Here is a 12,697-nt window from a genome sequence, read left to right on the forward strand (position 1 = left end):
AAAACCTGGCAGTTTGTCTGAGTTTTGGAAAGCTCCGAGCTCAGGGCTACATCCGAAGGGCGTCCGTACACACAAGAATGTGATGACATCACGAACATGCATGTGACATCACTGCGTCAGCATCCGTGCATGTGCAGAGACCCTCCAGATGCAGCCACGAGCTCAGGGAAGGAGACACAAGGTTTGTATGTGGCCAGGGCTGGGGCAGAACGGGGCAGGGACAGGTGTCTGGTAACCCTAGTTTACTGTCCTTCCCTAACCAAAGAGATATTTATTTTCGATCTACTTACTCACACGTGTAAGTAGGCTCTAATTTCTGCATGGAATTTTTTCTTTTAATTTTCTCCTTCGATCATAATATTGAAAACCTAATTTTACTCGTAGCTCTCTTAATACCAGGATGGGAAGAACTTTGAGATGCTTTAGGATTTTCTAAGCACATTTTGGGTTCATGAAATACTTTGCTCTTTGTTATTTCAATTTTTATTGCACTTGAAAGCATTACAACAAGTTTTCAAACAACAGACAGACTTGGGGAAAATTAGCACCTGTCTTTATTTAACATTCTCTGCCTAGCTGCCCCTTAAACTGGTGACATTCACCGGCTTGTACCGGTGAATGTACACTTTCACTGCTAGTAAGTCTGAAGCCCCTGAAATATTATCCTCCTACGCAAGGAACATATATCCCTACAGGTAGCATTGAAACATCCAGTAAATCAATATAACAGAAAAGAGAAACAAAATATTGAAAGTGTATGCTTACAGCATGGATGTCCAATGTTGGTTCTTGAGGGCCGCAATCCGGTCAGGTTTTCAGGATTTCTCCAATGAATTTGCAAGAGATCTATTTGCAGGCATTGCTTCCATTGTTTGCAAATGCATATTCATTTGGAAAAGCCTGAAAACCCGACCTGATGAGGGCCGAGCTTGCAAACCCCTGGCTTACAGCATGATAAATGGAGTGCTTCCCTGTCCACAGCTGGCAGACTCAAGCATGTCTAGGTAGAGGATTTGAGGTTAAATCCCGGTGCTGCTCCTTGTGACCCTGGGTAAGCCACTTAATCCTCCAGTGTCCACCGCTTTGGATGTAAGCTTTGAAATGCCAAAGTCACAAAAAGGCAATATACAAGTCCTCATTCCCTTTCATCAAGACCAGAATCCTGTGGCCAACACAGATCACAAGTGCCTGTTAGAAACCCAAAGAATAACAACATTCCAGTGCTGAGATTGTGATGTCATAATGCCTCATTCCACCAATGCCTAAGAGCCAACCTCAACAGTGATGTCACAATGGCTCGACTGTCCTATACTCAGCTCACATAAGACCATAAGAGCTGCTCCTTGTGACCCAGGGCAAGTCACTTAATTCTCCAGTACCCACTGCTTTGAATGTCAGCTTTGAAATGCCAAAGTCACAAAATGGCAGTATACAATTCCCCGTTCCCACTCCCTTTCAAACAAAATATATTAGCCTTACAAAAAGGGAGATCACATTTCACACAAAAGCATGTTTCTCAAGGGACTGTTCATATTTTAAATTTCAAAGTTTTAGTATTTGGGTCTGATACACCACGTTTCAACAAAGTTATCAGTGTGGGAGGAAACACTGATAACTGCCCTCCTGTATGAGGGTAAAAGGGGTAGCACTGGGGACCAGCCTGGTAAAGTACCAGCACAAAATTATATTCTAAATTTCCCCATGAGCATTCCTTATTCTTACTTTTTTTTTTTTTTTTGCACCTTTAGACAGGGCCTGCTGCCATATTTTTTAAAGAAAATCATTCAATCATTCAAGGAGCAGATGGAATTTCCAGAATTGCTCTTTCCATGTTTGAAGATGTGGAGGAGTTATCCAAGAACTGGCCCAGCCTTGTCCTTAAGACACGGTACTATCATCTTAATCTCTTAAACCACTTTTGGCTTTAATCAAGGAGACTATTGAACTGTGTTTGTACTCACACAATTATTGATTCATTTTCTGCAAACCTGGCTACCCGACATACCCATGTGCGGCCAGCGCTATTTATAGACTGCCCTCGCAACCATATTTCAGGTAGCTCAGTAGGAGTTTTGGCTTGTAAGAAATGTCACTGAGACAAATTCTGACTGCTAGCATAGAAATATGCATGAGATAAAGGAGTCCCCAGGCATCTTTGCTTGAGACCCCTGGCCTTGTTTCTCCTCTAGTCTTCTGGCCACTTCCAATGCATTGGCTAAAGCCCTTACAGCCACTGGAAAGCATTCCAGTCATGCTTCAGAATTAATAATGTGCCCAAAGTGATCAGTTGCATGTTACTATATAAGCCTGAAGGGCTAATGCTGACCTGCTGCACTTCTTCGAAGGGATAAGCGGACATTTGGACAAAGGTGACCCCATAGACATAGTATACCTGGACTTCCAGAAAGCCTTTGACAAAGTACCTCACAAGCGCCTACTAAGGAAACTGTGGAACCACGGGGTGGAAGGAGACATACACAGATGGATCGGTAACTGGCTGGCGAACAGGAAGCAGAGGGTAGGAGTAAAGGGACACTATTCTGACTGGAAAGGGGTCACAAGTGGCGTCCCACAAGGGTCAGTGCTGGGACCACTGCTATTCAATATATTTATTAATGACCTGGAAACAGGGACAAAGTGCGAAGTTGTTAAATTTGCAGATGACACGAAACTCTCCAGTAAGGTTAGATCTTTAGAGGAATGTAAAGAACTTCAAATGGACCTGAACAGACTGAGTGAGTGGACAAATAAATGGCAGATGAGCTTCAATGTAGAAAAATGTAAAGTTATGCACATAGGGAAAGGGAACCCGATGTACAACTACACAATGGGAGGGATGGTACTGGGGGAAGGACTTGGGGGTTTTGGTAGATAGAACAATGAAGCCAGCGGCACAGTGCGCAGCGGCCTCAAAAAAGGCAAACAGAATGTTGGGCATTATCAAAAAAGGTATCACTACCAGAACCAAGGAAGTTATCCTCCCGCTGTATAGGGCGATGGTGCGACCGCATCTGGAGTACTGCGTTCAATACTGGTCGCCGTACCTTAAGAAGGATATGGCGATTCTCGAGAGGGTCCAGAGGAGAGCGAAAAAAATGATAAAGGGCATGGAAAACCTCTCATATGCTGAGAGGCTGGAGAAGCTGGGGCTCTTCTCCCTGGAAAAGCGGAGACTTAGAGGGGATATGATAGAAACTCATAAGATCATGAAGGGTATAGTGAAGGTAGAGGGACAGATTCTTCAGACTAGCAGGGGCAGCAAAAATTAGAGGGCACTCAAAAAAATTGAAGGGAGATAGGTTCAGAACAAATGCTAGGAAGTTCTTCTTCACGCAGAGGGTGGTGAACGCCTGGAATACGCTTCCAGAGGAGGTGGTAGAGCAGAGTACGACTGGGGTTGAAAAGGGGATTGGACGAGTTCATGAAGGAAAAGGGGATCCAGGGGTACAATTAGAGGGTTACTATACAGTACAAAAGGCTGTAAAGTAATAGAGTAGTAGAGAAATAGATCACTACAGGTCATTGACCTGGGGGGCCACCGCGGGAGCGGACTGCTGGGCGTGATGGACCTATGGACTGACTCAGCAGAGGCAATGCTTATGTGCTTATATACCAGACAAAAGGTCACCTAAGAGAAGATAAAGGCATAAGAAATAGATCTTCATGGCTGCATCATTCCTTTAAGAATTTAAAAATTAATTTATTTTTAATAATTTCAATATCTCACTATCCCAAGCATTAGCTCAGGGATTGGCACACATTTTTTGTAAAGGGCCAAACAGTAAATATTTTAGTTTCTGTGGGCCAAGGGGCAAACTTAAGGATATTTTTGTAGATAGGCCTAGTTAAATAACAAGCAAAAAACGATCCAAGATAGCGTTTAGAGCAGACGCTGGGTGGCGAGCTACACATTACCGCTGCTGCACATACGGAGATTCCCCTTCCCTCTTACCTTGAGTGCGGCTTGCCCGCATGGTATTCGTATATTGCCGGCAGCTGTTTTTCTTTCTGCCAGCGTCTGAATTAGCTTTTCTTTTCTCGTGGGCACCGAACTGCGCTGTAGGACCAGGCACGGAACGAGACCCATCATTCATGGGGAAGAGGAAAGATGCAACCTGGCCGACCCCTCCGGCGACTGGGACCCCCTAAGATTCTCTCATGCAGATGACGCTGGATGGAAGATTTGCACCCCAGTTGAAGGAGACTCCCCCAACTCTGGGAGGAACGCCAATTTTGGTGAACCTTAGTCCGATCCAGGGGCGAAGTCCTGCCCAACCCGGAAGAAGCCCTGCAGAGAATGTGGCTAACCAGCCTAACCAGGAAGTTGGTTTGCTGTCTAGCCCCAGAGGAGGAGTGGTGGAAGAAAATCCCACTGGAGCTTTCGAAGCAGAGGCAAGAAACAATTCAACTTCTGTGAGTAATATTCAGTTTGGACAGTTGACAAAGCCAGCAGTAGTGAATTTAGAGGAACTGTGGAGGGCTATTGAAATCATGGACTCTAACCTCCAAAAGGCGATGACTAAGGTACAAGCGGGATTGTGTCTCTGTCAGTTCTCAGGGAGGGGCCCATGAGAAAATGTTAAAAGAACAGGAAGATGAAATAAAAAAACATGAGCAAATTGTTCAAATAAAAAAGGTAGAATTGGAGATTATTAAATAAAGATTTTTTATTAAAAAACAAACACAAAAACAACAACAACCTGAATATATGGAAAATAAACAGAGAAGAAACAACCTAAGAGTCCTAAATCTCCAGTATTATCTCCACTTGAGATGGTGCGTAAATACTGGAAGGATATTTGAATGATTCCGGAAGATAATTTACCACCTATCACCGTGGCTCAATCTATATCTTCAGGGAAAAAACAGGACAGTTCAACTGCTGTTGATATGGAAAGAATGAACTGAACAGACTTTTTGGAGAATTCCCTGGAATTAGTCTCGGAAAGAACGACTCTTTTGGCGACATTTGCCTTGGAGCATGACAGATCCTTGGGGCTCTTGTTACTAAGGTACGCTAGCGTTTTTAGCGCACACACAACATTAGAGCGCACTAGCTGAAAAATTACCGCCTGCTTAAAAGGAGGCGGTAGCGGCTAGCGTGCGTGGCATTTTAGCATGTGCTATTCTGTGCGTTAAGGCCTTAACGCACCTTTGTAAAAGGAGCTCTTAGTTTTTAGGCTTTACTTCAGACATACGAACGATAAGTTCTTTGGCTCAGCAATTCGGATTTTCCCAGATATTGCTCAAGTGACACAGAAGAGACGAAAAGAATTTCTGCTTTATAAACCCAGAGCTTTGGCCCTAGGTGCATCTTTTTATTGAAATTTCCAGCCAAATGCTGTGTTTTACTTCAAGGGAAAAATTTTCTATTTTTCAAACCAAATCGATTGTTGGAATTTATTTTGGCCAAGGAAGGGGGAGGGGGGGTGAAGTGGTGATTGGTCCATCAGCTTTTTCCGCAGTTTACATTACAGGCTGTTGGGGGTTTTATATCACTGTCTCTAGGGCCGCTCTTGTATACTTATTTCCTAAATTTGTGGACTAAATAATGTATTATTTCTTCTTTCCCTTACATTGCTGTTGCAAGTAATGTTAATTTTCTTTGATTTTCATTCTAAATCTGTATTCAAGTATTAATGTGCTTGTTTAAAAATTTGAAAATTGAATAAATAAAGAATTAAAACAAGCAAAAAACAAGTTTTTACAAATTTATTGAGCAAAATATACCGTAATAATAAAAAATATACATAATAGATTTAAATAAATAAATTTTCTCTGGACACATTTCTTCAGCTGCAACAATTAAACATGATTTAATTATCTCACCTTCCTTGGATAATAAATGAGATACTCGTAAACTTACTTTAGTTGGAGCCTCATTTTCATTTTCACGAAGAAATTGCGTTGTGATGAAATATTGGATATGAACTGGTCATAAGGCGAGAATGATAGACAATACAGAGAACTATTACAGATTCACGATAGAACAGCACGAGCAGAATAGCGATAAACGTAGTACTATAAATGCTGCCGAATTGTAACTGTGACCACGTGGCATCACAGCAGAGGCCACCAAGAGCGAGAGAATGAGAAGCTATAGGAGCGCCTTGTGACGTCTTTCTTGCAACTCCACAATTCGGTTGTCAGCCGTTATAGCGCGTACTTTGAAATTTTAAAGAATTTGAAATTGTAAAATCCATTCTTAGCTCACGGGCTGGATTTGGCCCACGGGCCATTGCTTGCCGAAACCTGTATTAGATGGTTTAAAACTCAACATACACAATATAAATCAACAAAATAATTGAACATACAATAAAACAGAAAATCAAAAACGTGTAATAAAACATTTAAGACACATATTGATGCATAGAGGGCAAGGATTCCTTGCTAATGCCATTACACTGGATTTACTTTCGGGGGGTTTTCTGCCCCTTGCATATATTTTGTAAAAGTATCATAAAAAAATACTCAAAAGAAAGCCTCCACTACCTGCCTCCCCTTTTCTTCTCCATTGGCCAGGTGCATACTTTAGTTTAACGAGCAGTACAGGAGGAAGGAGAGAAAGTGGGAGCATGGCAGTCCCGTGTGAAATGCTTCCTTGGGCCTCCACTTCAGCCTGTTCTGGTCCTGCTATACCTGCTTTATTCAGGAGCAGCAGATTTGAGGCACCAGCAAATGAGTAAGAAAACACTTATTTGGCACAATAACCGGTGATGCGGTAGATCAGTGCCCATATGGTAACAGGTGTCCACCTTAACACAATTAAGCTTTATTTTATTAATTTAGCAGTTTCATCCTGTTTGAGGGGCTTCCAGTCCAATTGGAACTGGAGCTCAGATCCAGTGTCATGAGCTCTCATTTGCAAATAAATGGAGATTTTTCCATATTTTTTGCTCACTGGTTGATGTGACAGTCTGCTGGCTGAAAGCTCAAGAGCCCTGAAACCTAGTGTGGTGCAGTGGTTAAAGCTACAGGTTCATGCTGCTCCTTGTGACTTTGGGCAAGTCACTTAATCTCCCCATTGCCCCAGGTACATTAGCCCTCAAGGGTAGACAGGGAAGAATGCTTGAATACCTGAATAAGTTCATGTAAACCGTTCTGAGCTCCCCTGGGAGAAGTATAGAAAATTGAATAAATAAATAGTGTGACATCATAATGCCTCATTGCACCAGTAAGAGCCAACCTCATCAGTGATGTCACAATGGCTGAATTGTCCTATACTTGGATCATTTTGCTACATTTTGATTTCTAGAGTGGTGCAGTGATTAAAGCTACAGCCTCAGCACCCTGAGGTTGTGGGTTCAACCACACACCGCTCCTTGTGACCCTCGAAAAGTCACTTAATCCCCCCATTGCCCAAGGTACATTAGATAGATTGTGAGCCCACTGGGACAGACAGGGAAGAATGCTTGAATACCTGAATAAATTCATGTAAACTGTTCTGAGCTCCTTTGGGAGAATGGTATAGAAAATTGAATGAATAAATAAATAGATCCTAAATCCTGCCACTAGGAGTCAGCATTGCATTGCGACTATAAGTCTTTTCCCTACAGCACACACTAGTTCCCGCCAACTGGGGAAGCTGCAGAGCCAACTTAGGACTCAACTCCCTCCCTGCTCGTGATGGTGTAGAGCTCTGCTGATGAACCATCCCCAAATAAATCCTTGCTATTAGAATCTAAGCTAAAAAGATGATTAAATGACACTGTCAAATGACTCGAGAGAAATTGATGAAAATATGAATCTGCCTCCGTTTTAAAAACCCTTTAACGGCTCAATTTTCAGTTTCAGTCAGTGTCATCATCAGTGTATTTGATAACTGTACCAAATGGCCAGCCTAACTCTGCAATTTAAATGAGTTTAATTCTTTTAAAACATGAGACAAAAGACCTTTCACTTAATGCCCCCGGGTGATGAAAGCTAATCTTTTGGGCTTTCTTAGTAATAAGGTTGCTTAGCATAATTTCTCAGAAAGCGACAGGGACGCTTCTATATATGCAGAAATAAAATTAGAAATGCACAATTATAAAACATTAATAATAGATTCTAGGGTTCTCAAGCTATCTTCTTTCAGGATGAGGGTTTTTAAGTGGCAGTTTTCTGAAATGTAAGTAGTCCACCATGGCCAAAAACAAAACAAAAAACAAAATCCTTATACAGTGTTTCCCCGTGAATTTGCGGTTCGCGGACTTGCTCATTCGCAGTCTGCTCCGACCATCTCTTCCTGTGGTAAAGTCGGGCAACAGATAACCCTCCCCCTACAAAACCCACAAACAAAATTGACTCCAGCTGTAGCAGAAGGCATATGGGAGGCTCTGTTTGTAAAACACTCTCAGGCCTAAGGAGGCAGGGAAGTAAAAAACCATCGCTATGGGTCTAACAGGATCACTGAATGGAGAAGAACTTCTCCATCCTTCCCCAAAGTCATCCAGGATTATTAAGTTGGGACTGAAGCAGCAAGGTCAACACTGCACTGCAAATTCATTTTTAAATGCTCAGCCATAGTCAGTGGTGGAGCAAGGGTGGGAGGTGCCACCCCCCCTGCCCTCCTCTCCGTCACCCTCCCACACCCTCTTCTCCACCCCTGTATCACAGTTGTGCCATCCCTTCCTACCCCTGTACCTCTAAATATTCACCAGCACGAGCAACTTCTCTGCCTGCTGCTCGCGCTGGCTTTCCTTCTGATATCACTTCCTGGCCCTGCGACCTGAAAGTGATTTCAGAGTGAACCAGGCCTGCATGAGCAGCAGGCTAGAGTAGTAGCTCGCACTGGCGAAGATTTTAAAGAGGTACCGGGGGGAAGGGTGGGGGGCACAGAGGTGCCAGTCTCCCTGTCCCCTCCCCCTTATTATGCCACTGGTCATGGTTGCCTAATGCATAAGGGAAACCCCTTGAGGACAAGACTCCTTTAATGTCATCCATAGCTAAAGCTCTACAAACACTGTGGTACAGGCCTGAGAATCCCACTTTCCATGAAATCATGATTTGCATAGGGTCTTGCTGATCAGCTGTTTCTCAATATTTTACGTCCTTTGTCCACTTCTTAGCCTACAAATAGCGCTAATAAATTTAGAGGGGGAGTTATCAAAGTGGGATACTGTTAAGATGTGTTATTTAACCAAAATCAGGACCCATTTTATGTAATATACCGGAACCTGAACAAATCTTCAATGGAAATCAAGCAGAAAAATTAACATCCATGGAAGTGAGCCTTGATGATGTACACAGGCAGATAGAAAAACTTAAAACTGACAAATCCCCGGGTCCGGACGGAATCCATCCCAGGGTTCTGAAGGAATTAAAGGAGGAGATAGCGGAACTACTGCAGCAAATTTGCAACCTATCCTTGAAAACGGGCATGATCCCGGAGGATTGGAAGATAGCCAATGTCACGCCCATCTTTAAAAAGGGATCAAGAGGTGACCCGGGAAACTACAGACCAGTGAGTTTGACCTCGGTTCCGGGGAAACTGACGGAAGCACTGATTAAAGAACACATCGATGAACATCTGGAAAGAAACGAACTTTTGAAAACAACCCAACATGGTTTCTGCAGGGGGAGATCGTGCCTAACGAACTTATTGCACTTCTTCGAAGGAATTAACAAACGGATGGACAGAGGAGACCCCATAGACATCATATACCTTGATTTCCAAAAAGCCTTTGACAAGGTGCCTCACGAACGTCTACTCCGGAAACTGAAGAACCATGGAGTGGACGGAGACGTACATAGATGGATCAGAAACTGGTTGGCGGGTAGGAAACAGAGGGTAGGGGTGAAGGGCCACTACTCGGACTGGATGGGGGTCACGAGTGGTGTTCCGCAGGGCTCAGTGCTCGGGCCGCTGCTATTTAATATATTCATAAATGATCTAGAAACAGGCACGAAGTGTGAGATAATAAAATTTGCGGACGATACAAAACTATTTAGTGGAGCTGGGACTAAAGAGGAATGCGAAGAATTGCAAAGGGACTTGAACAAATTGGGGGAATGGGCGGCGAGATGGCAGATGAAGTTCAACGTTGAGAAATGTAAAGTATTGCATGTTGGAAACAGAAACCCGAGGTACAACTATACGATGGGAGGGATATTATTGAATGAGAGCAACCAAGAAAGGGACTTGGGGGTAATGGTGGACATGACAATGAAGCCGACGGCACAGTGCGCAACAGCCGCTAAGAAAGCAAATAGAATGCTAGGCATAATCAAGAAGGGTATTACAACGAGGACAAAAGAAGTTATCCTGCCATTGTATCGGGCGATGGTGCGCTCGCATCTGGAATACTGTGTCCAATATTGGTCTCCGTACCTTAGGAAGGATATGGCGTTACTCGAGAGGGTTCAGAGGAGAGCGACACGCTTGATAAAAGGGATGGAAAACCTCTCATACGCTGAGAGATTGGAGAAACTGGGTCTCTTTTCCCTGGAGAAGAGGAGACTTAGAGGGGATATGATAGAGACTTATAAGATCATGAAGGGCATAGAGAGAGTAGAGAAGGACAGATTCTTCAAACTTTCGAAAAATAAAAGAACAAGAGGACACTTGGAAAAGTTGAAAGGGGACAGATTTAAAACGAATGCTAGGAAGTTCTTCTTTACCCAACGAGTGGTGGACACCTGGAATGCGCTTCCAGAGGGAGTAATAGGGCAGAGTACAGTACAGGGGTTTAAGAAAGGATTGGACAATTTCCTGCTGGAAAAGGGGATAGAGGGGTATAAATAGAGGATTACTGCACAGGTCCTGGACCTGTTGGGCCGCCGCGTGAGCGGACTGCTGGGCATGATGGACCTCAGGTCTGACCCAGCAGAGGCATTGCTTATGTTCTTATGTTCTTAATATAAAATCATCATTGGGCATGCCATACAGTGGCCATACTTCTGACTGAGACGAAGCTCGTGTCGGGGCGGAGAGGCGCCAACACCAGAAGTGACACTGGGTATACGTCATATGTCCTTCAATCCCTGGCGGCACACAGTTTGTGATTCACTGGCATCGAACGAGGTCATCTGCTTCCTGGCTCACGATCCACAGTGGCCGTTGCTCGGATCTTGCGTAGCAGCACATCAAGGCCATTTTTGTTCCAATCCTTCTGCGGGAACTCTTTCAACATTCTTTTACTGATCACTGAAAACAAATTTGTTTAAACTTCCTCAAACGATTTCCTCTACGTCTACTTGCATGCTCGTGCCTTCTGCTATATATAATTACTTTACACGCCTGTTTGTTTCCTTCTACTTCATGCTCTTCATGTAACTTCACTGTATTCCTGCAGCCTCTCTTGTTCTAAACTGTCTTGAACTGAAAGGTATGACGGGATATAAATAAAGCTATTGTTATTACTACCATGAAACGCTTGCCTGTTTACCTTTCCATCCCTAAAGGGCTGCCTCCACAAGAGATTCCTTGACAGATCCCTAGCATTGCAAGCGGGCAAATGGAACAAATGCCTAACCGCCCTCATTTCTAATTACCCTTCCTACCAAATGTTCAGGAAGTCAATCAAAACCTATCTCTTTGACAAATTCTCTGACTCCTTCCCACCCTTTCTCCCTCGCCCCCTACACCGACCTTCGATATGCCCTTGGACTCCCCGACTCCCCGATCTTGTCAAGCTACTTAATGGCCTAACAAATCTGATCGCTTAGTTTAACTAAATGCCCTGTTTTGTAACTCCTTTATCTTTTATGCCTCATCTCTGTCATGTATGTAACATCGCTGTAAATGTACAGTCTCTTCATCTGTTAACTGCATTGAACTTCCAGGGTATTGCGGTATACAAGAATAAAGTTGTTCTTCTTCTTCTTATTATTATTTTTAGCAGTACCACGTTCTTTATCAGAATTTGGTCTTCTGCAGTGAAAACCATTTTGATACAGGCTATTTACAAATTATCGTCTGCTTCTGCCCCTTATCCCATAGAAACAATGCATTTTCACAAGGTGGGCTGTGGTACAGTAGGAAATATTTACATCGTTTTACATCAACTTCCCTCAGGATACGACAAACTAAATTTCATAAGAATCGTCCAAGTTCTGTGGAAGACACAACAAAAACATTAGGGGGTTCTGTTTTTTGGTTCACAGTGTATTTTAAAAACTTTCTTTGGCTCTCTTTCACAAAGCCAATTACCACGATGGCCCGTGGCAATCGCATTGAAGCCCACTGGTACCGTTGCTGTGTGGCTATCTTCGATTGTCAACAGGAGCACATTCCATACATGAGACACCCGAGTAACACTCTTAAGAGATTGATTGCAGTTACTATATCAAGTGGGCAAGATTGATTTTCTTTTGAAAGATGCGTTTGAGTTTTAATTTCAACTTAGTATCGCCTTGTTTTGGCACTGACCATTCAATCTTTGTTTTCCCTAGGTTCTCTTCCCTCTCCTCAAACGCTACCCTTTTTAGGCTTATTTCCTATACAAATTGTAGTTCACCCTTTTTCCTCATGTTTCAGTTTGTCAATTAGAGTCTTTGTCCCTTTTCATGTTTTAGATCAGTGGTTCCCAAACCTGTCCTGGGGGACCCCCAGCCAGTCAGGTTTTCCAGATATCCCTAATGAATATGCATGAGAAAGATTTGCATATAATGAAAGTGACAGGTATGCAAATCTCTCTCATGCATATTCATTAGGGATATCTGGAAAACCTGACTGGCTAGGGGTCCCCCAGGACAGGTTTGGGAACCACTGTTT

At 43.2% G+C, this 12,697-nt stretch overlaps 1 protein-coding gene across 17 annotated transcripts in view; it reads right to left on the reverse strand.

The window, feature by feature from the left end:
• Positions 1 to 12,697, reverse strand: part of CELF2 (CUGBP Elav-like family member 2) — a 1,015,007-nt gene that overhangs the window by 42,862 nt on the left and 959,448 nt on the right. The gene's annotated exons all lie outside the window — the stretch shown is intronic.

This window comes from Geotrypetes seraphini, chromosome 9, assembly GCF_902459505.1.
Source record: "Geotrypetes seraphini chromosome 9, aGeoSer1.1, whole genome shotgun sequence".
NCBI classification, from domain to species: domain Eukaryota; kingdom Metazoa; phylum Chordata; class Amphibia; order Gymnophiona; family Dermophiidae; genus Geotrypetes; species Geotrypetes seraphini.